This window comes from Buceros rhinoceros, unplaced genomic scaffold (assembly GCF_000710305.1).
Source record: "Buceros rhinoceros silvestris isolate BGI_N320 unplaced genomic scaffold, ASM71030v1 scaffold3883, whole genome shotgun sequence".
NCBI classification, from domain to species: domain Eukaryota; kingdom Metazoa; phylum Chordata; class Aves; order Bucerotiformes; family Bucerotidae; genus Buceros; species Buceros rhinoceros.
Window position 1 is genome coordinate 33,998 of NW_010401671.1, and position 8,867 is coordinate 42,864.

An 8,867-nucleotide genomic window follows, 5' to 3' on the forward strand; every position below is an offset into this window, starting at 1 on the left:
TCTCAGCTCAGTGCCTGTGTGGCACTCGTTTGGCTTATCACAGCACCGCTCTTTTTGCTGCCTTCTTCAGAGGCCTGAGGTGTCACCCTTGTCATGTCATCAGCGTTTCTCCTGCCTCTTTGCTGCTTGCAACAACAGCAGCAATTTGCTTCTAATATATAATGGTGATTGCGTCTGAGGATACGCACAACAAGTGTTGACGCTAAGTCACTGGGAGGCTGTGAGGGCTATTGTAAAGGGCCATTGTGAGGGCTATTGTAAAAATGTCTCATTCCATGTGAAGTCAGTTTGAAGGGTAGACATTAGAATATTGCTTTTCTCATGAACAGGGAAGATAAAGTTGATATATGCTGCTGTTGGACACATGGGAAAGTGAGATAAAGCTCCTGCATCAAAGGCAGCATTGTGTGAACATGAAAGCTGGAGGCCTTACAACAACAGCAAAGAGATAAATAGTGAGAATGAGGAAAATTGAAAACACAAGGCATTTTAGGATGGGAAAACACACAATGCTCCTCTAGGTACATTCAATTGTTTGGATTGCTTTATTTTTAATAATAATTATTTGAGGTGCCTCTTTTGGATGCTAATGCAATGGCTGTAATTATTGTACTGTATTCATCCTGCCCGTCTGTTTACACATACACAGGTCAATCTCAGCTGTCCAAGTCCAATTCATTTCAAAGTGTGTGTCTGTTCAAAATTCCACACCCCAAGTGAAATGCTGGCGTCATCCCTTGAAAGCTAAGCTGCTTAACTATATAGCGGTACAGTGTTTATACCTGCTAGGAGGTAGAAGAGAAGGCCACAAGTTAAAACAGTGATTTGGAAAAGATGAAAATATTGCCTTAATCATCGGAACTACTGGGGAGCCCTATGTGCTCACTCTGAAGGCTGCTGATGGACTCGGGCAGCCAGCCCAGCAACATTCAGAAGCTGAAATCCCTAATAGCTTCTGAGCTTCCTTACAAAAGATACCCGTCAGGTTTACAAGGCCACTGGATTAGCAGAAATACAGCACAAATAAGGATCTTTAGCCACTGCAATCCTCCTGTCCTTGGCATTACCTCCACGGAATTTGATGCAATTATTATTAATTTATATCACCATAATCTGACACTGAAAGAACGTGCACTTACATTTAGACATGGATCGGTGAGCCAGCTGCTGCATCACAGAGTTGCGGGGAGCAGTGATGTTTGGCTGAATTCTGGCACTGTACTCTTGAGCCGAAGGTAATGCACAGGTCCCACAGTATGCCAGTCCGGCTCTAACGCTAAAGCTTTCTTGCAATTAAAGTGTGTGTACCGCATCCAGCAAGCCTTTAAGAGTGACCTTCAGTCCCAGGACCTTTCTGGACCTCCAGTTCACAGTCACCTTGCTCAGCTGGATAAAGCAGGACTATGATTAAGGTTTTCAAGGAAAAGTGAAGAGGACAATGTTTAATGACGATTGTTGGGGAGGAAGGGAAAGGGGAAGAACATGTACCATGATGTACTATAACTATATAGCGGTACAGTGCTTATACCTGCTCGGAGGTAGAAGAGAAGGCCACAAGTTAAAACAGTGATTTGGAAAAGATGAAAATATTGCCTTAATCATCGGAACTACGGGGGAGCCCTATGTGCTCACTCTGAAGGCTGTATAGGGATAAGCACTATGATGGATGTCTCCTTTCCCACCACACTTGAAAATCAAGACTTACCTCCGCTATGGAACCCTTGGAGCAGATCCCACATTAATTTCTCACTGATTAGGGAGGGCTTATGGAGCAGATGAGATATGAATATTCAGACTGGGTTTCCCAGCTCTGAAGAAGGCCAATCCATATTCTTAATTAGCTGATGGATCTGTCCCAGGCAGTGCCCAGGCTCCCATCCCCTTCTTGGAAGAGACCATACAACTATGATTATCAGCTGGTTCTGTTAAGGATGTCTGCAAATTAGGAGTCCCTTTTGGGCTGTATACAGAACGTCATAGGCTTCAGTTTGGGAGCCCCCAACCCAACTGTTCCATATTCAAGCTTCTGCAGAAGTCAGCGCTGAGGGCACCTGCTGTTCTGTCAGTTGGCTGCTGTATATTTTCATGACATTTTCTTCAGAGTCCTTGCCTCTTCTCGGGTCATGCTGACTTGCCCAGCTTTGCAGAAGCTGGCAGCCAGCCCTTCCATTTTATCTTTTGGGATATGAGAAACACAGCCTGTTTCTGAAAATAGAGGTGTGACGAAGGAGGCTGTACTTAAATCTATCTGGCCCAGTCATACAGACTATGCATTTCCCGTAGGTGCCATTGACTCACATTTGTGATGGATGGATTGTGTAGCATTATCCACTTCTCCCTCTGCACCTGGAAACTTGACTACATAAACACACTGCTAAAAATGCCAGAGCTGGAGGTGCCACAGGCTATCCTCTCTGAATCTGCTCCAAAGCCATGGAAATTAATGAAAGTCTTGTCTCTGGCCTTGATGGATTTTGAAAAAGGCCCTAAAAAAGAACAAATAGTGTTTGGAAATTACTACAAATAAAGCCAAGCTCTCCGAGTGAGTCTACTGTTGGCAATTTCTATAGCACTGTGAATTTTTTTCCTAATTTACGGTTGCTATAAGTAACTCCTCAGCTGCCTGCAGCAGATGGGGAATGAAAGAAAGACAGTTTCCCTATTTTGCAGTTTGTTGACTTTATATATTTTAGTGCCAGTAAAGCAGTCTGTCAATTTATTCTGTTTATCACAAGGAAGAAAAAAGCATTTACAGAAAATAAAATACTGCTCTAAAAGCATCAAAATTAGTAACTAGGGTCCTCAGGAAGAGAGAAAATTCCTGAAAGCCCTTTTCACTCCTAAGTGAAAAATGGCTTGATTTCAAATAAACAGTGCTCCTTGAATCTACATTTTGTAGGAAATACGTTTTCTTGCATTCTTCCTCCACAGAAAGATGTTTTTAAAAAATAGTTTTCTTATGTCAGAAGTCTGCATGGAAGCTTCATGGTGTAATGGTTTGGGGTTTGGGGGTTTGTTTTGGTTTGGGTTTTTTTGCTATTTCCCTTTGTACAGCTTGCTGAAATTAAATAATTCAAGCAGTTTAAGTAGTTACGTAAACAGCCACATGTGCTATTGTGCAAGACGCGAATGGTGCCCCTTGCTGAATTACTTCTTTCCCATTTCAAGAGGCAGTCATGGAAGCGCTTAGTTCAAGCTCCTTCGCTGTCTTGTGGGGGCGGCTGGCAGTTACACCAAGTCCTTCTCTTCTGGCTGCCCATGGGAGTGTAACTGACCCCTAACAGATATTGTACAGCTGCTCCAGGAACTTCAGGGAAGTGTCAAACATAATGCCAGCATACAGATTTTGGAGACACCAGAACCAGTCACTTGCTGGTTCTTGTTTGCCTTGTGCAGAACCGGGGCACCTCACAAGAGAAAAGTCTGCATGTAAACGTCATTTTTAAGGAACTCAGCCCTTTGAATGCAGCCAGGACTCGCTAATCCTTGTTCAGTTATAGCTGTCTGCTGGAAAGGCTGATGTAGCAACCACCCCTACAGCACGTGTTATGTACCAGTGACTTAAACTAAAATATTCACCAGCTAAAATAAGGCTTGCAAAGCAATTGTGTTTTGCAAGCTTTGACTAGAAATTAGTGACAAAGCTTTCTCAATATTTTCACACCCTCACTCCAAGCTGCGATAAAGCTATGAATAACTCCTTTGTTTGTGAGCTCTGTTGCGTCTGTTGGAATAAGTCCTTCATTTTTTCTCGGAAATGTTTTAGGGGGCCCTGCAGATCTCTTGCAGAGTCCTAACTTGCCCTTAGGAGTTACACCAGATGATGGCTGTCAAGGAAAGTTCCTTCAGAAAGCATTGTGCTATATAAACCATCACGAAAGACGGTGAGGAATGATTTATTCCTGGTTTTCAAATGGATTCTTCAGGATTTATTGTTGTTGTTGTAGAAGGTGTTGAGGTGAAAGAAATCTGAATCATATTTTGTCTATGACGCTGAAAAAGTTAATAGATCTTAAAAGAAAAAATAATGGTGGCCTATGCTGAGATTCTGTAAGGAAAAATTCTGGGTGGTGTTCACCACTCCTAAAAATGGAATCCCTTAAAGCCAGCTCAGCTTCAGTACCTATATCTCAAAATACTCGTAATCACTATTTTTTTTAAAATCTATAAACTATATATGTTAATCCTATGCCATTTGGAACATTTAGCTTTATATGCCTGAATTCTTATTGAACAGGAGATGAGCACACGCGATGCTCTTCTAACATATGAAGGTGTGTAGGCTTACCTTGTCACCTTTGCAAATCAGCCTTTCACACCCCAAATGAGGCTCCAAGCACTGGATTGCAATTTTTGAAAACAACAAGCCTGAATTCTTATTCAACATTATCAATAACGCTAGAGTTTAGGGCACCCTGAATCCAGCTGCAGATTTCTCCGTGACCATCTTCTGCTATTAGGGGAACACGATTCATTCATAAGACTTTTCTATTTCCGAGCTTCGGTGTCCCCGACATGGGAAAAGTCAGTTCCAGAGTTTCACTGGGCTATTGGAGAATTGGACATGCAGACAAGGAGGAGAAGTGTGGTGCCACCGCTGGCTTCATGGTGGTCCTGGTTTGCACCCTAGTGCAGATTACAGCTGCAGAGTGACTGCCTGAGAACATCCTGCGACTCAAAGGGGCTGGCAGCACAGCGGAATAGCCTGACAATCCTTAATAGAGAGAGAAAGTACTAGATTTGAAGACTTAAGGAAGTGAAGAGCTGCCAATGGGAAGGAATAAATCACACCCCAGTTCGTTTTGGCTGTTGTTCACTTGCCTTGAGGAAGAACAAGTAAATTTACTCTCTACAGGAGGATATTGCCATCTTTACATTCCTGAATATTAGTGAATGTAATGTATAGATTTTACCAGGGTAGAAATATATCTCTCTTCTGAGAATTGAATAATCATACGAATGGAAAATGGATTTATATTACTTTGGGTTTGAGGTAGAAAAAAGATTGTTTTCAGCTGTCATTAACTCGAGACAAGATTATCTGACATGTACACTTCCAGTGTGCAGAACTGTCTCTTGAAAAGCTCTGTTTTGTTATTACCCAGATAGGCAGGAAGCACAGGGTACCGGGCAGACTGTCTGGAAAGGGACGGAGAAGAGCCACAAGAGTACATCTTCCATCTTCCATCTTTCCAACTGGCCTTAAAAAAGCTCACCTGCCACTTAGTTTAAGAAGGTGGGTTGCAATCACGCTTCCTTCCTTGCTCTTCTCCTGGGCTGCTTGTCCTGAAAGTGAGACACGGTGATTTGCTGACCCAGAAGGGGTTTTTTTTATTGTTGCTCTACTGTTTAGTTTTCCGTGTGGCAACAGAGTGTAACTAGAAGTGAGTCCTGCCAAGCTGCAATTTCAATGTAATCTTGTTTAGAAAAACAGGGAAAATAGTTCTTATCTTTACGGGGTGCAATAGTTAAGTTAGACGTCGTTGCCTGATGTGATGGGGTCGGGATAAAGATAAGTAGGTCTACATTCAGGAGCAGCTGGGCTGGGCATAAGTTCTGTTTATAGGATGTATATGGTTACCTTCTGGCACAAATGTTGCCTGGTTTAAGTGTCTGAGGATCTTACCTCAGGAAACGTCTCTGCGGAAGCATCTTGTATGGCCTTTGGGATTGTAGCTTGACTTTCCTCGCCTGTCATACAGTTGATGCCTCAATACCTCCCTCTTTCCCAGCGAGTTCCTATACTCTATTGCCTTCCACAGCAGAACTTTGACTGCTGGGAACACAAGGATAAGTGTCCCCATGAGACCATTAATTGAGCCGGGGTTACTGATGGCCAAGGTTAGCCTTGAATTCATGTGAAGAGAAGCAAAACTATCTATCTGAAGCATCTGCTGACACCTCATGTGTTCTTGCAATCATAACTGACTAAGAGGCACAATTTAGACGAGCCATTACCTTCATATCTTAATAAGAGAACTGTTCTAAGGATTAAAGGTACCCTCTCTGAGTAAAACATTAACTGGTAGATACAAATGGGCTGAACTTCTTCAAGCACAGAGAGGCAAAAAAAGGCTTGGATCTGAATTTACAGCCATCACAATTCCACTGGTGTCTCTGCAGTCACTCCAGAGTTCCATAAGTGTGAGAGTGGCCTGATTTCCAAGGCAGTTTAGCTTTCACCTCGTTTGGTTTATTTTATTTAATTTTGTTACACACTTTTCTTCTGCTTTCTATGAGCTATTTCTGAGCTTATAGGACATGGAAACAGAAAGAAAAAAGCTGTCTTACAAGTTGTTTTCATTAATAACATCTCTCATTGTTATGTACCCAACACCTTACAAAAGAGATCAGCTCCACAGTCCCACAATGGGAAGACTGGAAGTCCACCAGTCTCCCTGTTCAGGAACACTGCTGTTGTCTTAGGCACTCTGCACTCAAATGCCACCTGATTAAAACCGGAAAATGGTTCTTTTTAGTTTTTCTTTTATGTTTTCCCAAAGATGAACAGTAGGCTAAAAGGTAGGACAATGTGTAGCAGCATTATCTTGTGTCACCGCAAATCTCTGTAACATCATTTGCACTCCTGGGTGATGGAAGTGAACGCCAGCCTTCAGGGTATCACTCTGCCCGCTTGAAAACACATTACTGAACTGTCTAACATATTAAATATCAAATATATTGTCAATACTCTTGGGAAGCTGAAAGGTGCAAATGAGGTTATAAAAGTCTCGCGGTGAGGAAGTTTTTGAGGGTACTGTGGCCATTTACTTGTTTGAATGTCTAGCATGTAAATGTTTGGGCATTTAAATGCTTGGGCGTAATGATCACTGGCCAGGCTCAGCCTGGTTGAATACTAGTACTGGTTGGCTAGCAGTTCTGTGCCTCAGCGCTTGAGGAGTTTTAATACTAAATTACGTTGTATTTTTACTTAGATTAACAGATACGTATTAAAAATATGACTGTGTAAAAGAAAACAGTGGTTTTGATTACCACAAAAAATTATGACATCTCACAAAAATCTCCAAAAAAAATTAAAATCTCATCAAGAAAATTAAAATCTTACAAAAAGAGTTACTTTAATCCAATCAATACTGATCAAAACAATATTTAATTGAAACTGTTTTGATCCAAACAAAACCTGGACAGCATAATAGATGGAAACTCTTGTTACTTAAATTTGAACATGCTCTATTAGTAGTTTGTGTTTGCAGTTATACTTGCACAATGCAAGAGAAGTATTCCTAGATAGTGCTGGTGGAATTTTTTTTTAAACAAGATCATTTCAATAAGACAGTTATTAACAAAGATAAAAGCCTGTATCTCTGGCATGGTGAGATAACAGTCAGTGATTTCAGCAAGAACGACTCTAAAGGTCATATCAGTTTTGCTATTGGAGTCTTTATGTGGCAGTAACAGAGAACAGTTGATAGTTGAAAGTTCTTAGCACAGCTTGAAGTCATTCACGTAATTTGACCTTTGTTAATGGGCTTTAATTAGAACTTGAGTTTTATAAGATAAAGGTTGTGATTAAAGTAAATTAAGTACATTTCAATATAGAGATGATGAATGATACCAGTCTCTTTCTGATTTGTAAGGCAACTATTTGCTTCTTGTCCAAGTGAACCAAAAATACAAAGGTAGGTACATGGCAATGATGTTATTGTTATACTAGAAATTCAGTTAACCAGCTCCTCTACCTTGGGAAATTTTGTTTTGATTGACCACAATGATCACACCCTCTATGTCATCCCCAGCCTTGCAAGGCCGCAGAGTACCACCCCACCAGTGCTGACCAGGATAATGTTTTGCTCCAAAGATGTCTTCATGGCCCTTTTTAGAAAAGCTCTCAGAGACTGGAGGGAAGTGAAAGCTAGAGAGAACCCAAGAGGGTTCTCTACAGCTTGTAGCCTTCACCACAATTCTTTAAAGCAGAAAAAAAAGCACTGAAGAAAACCTGCCTGTGGTGAGGAGCTGGTAACTTCAAAAATATTGTCATGATGGGTGAATAGAGAGAGGAAACGGTGAGGAGAAACACTGGGTTTGGTTGGGGGAGATTTGAAGGATACGGCAACTGGATAGTGTTTGTAAATAAGGTCAAGCATCAGGAGAGGTTATTGAATCCGGGGGATTGGAACACTCACATTAAGGATTATGTTTTCAATATTTCTTACTGGGAAGAGTGAGACAGCACAATCTCCCTGAGTTTATAATGTTTTGGTAAACCTTATATCTATGAGTTGCCATGTGTCTGGTAAACCCAAAGTCAAAGAGCCCCTGGCAGTCTCTCCAGAGAGGGTTGGATTGGAATACGGAGTTCTATAACCTTCTCCATTCTCTCCCATCAAACAGGAGATTTTACAAAGGGAGAAGAAACATTGTAAAATAATAAGATTATAACAGTCACCTAATCCACATCTACTTCTGCTGATAATTACACATTATAATTGTATATCAGTTGAAATTTCTCCATTTCAATATAAAAAGGGGAAAATTACAGTTAGCAAGAAAATTCACCTCTCCACACCTTACTTAACTGCTTATCATCATTAACACAGTGAAAGCAGCAACAGCAAAAAAGCGTTTTATTGGTAAATGAGTATTTTTCACTGACAAGCAGGAAAAATGAACTTTAAAAGGGCTCCTTTTTTAAGTTGTGCAAAATATGAGACAAAACTTCCAGGCACAGACACCTGGAATCAGCTACCAAAACCCCTCTAGGTTTATTTCAAAAGCTGTTGGATATCTGTAGCTCTGTGTTCTTCCATTGAAACAACTTTCAATGCAACTTCAACTTTCAAAGCAAAGGTTTCCAATTATCTCATCTTGGCTGAACCTTAAACTACATGGACAGTCATGGTGGAGAA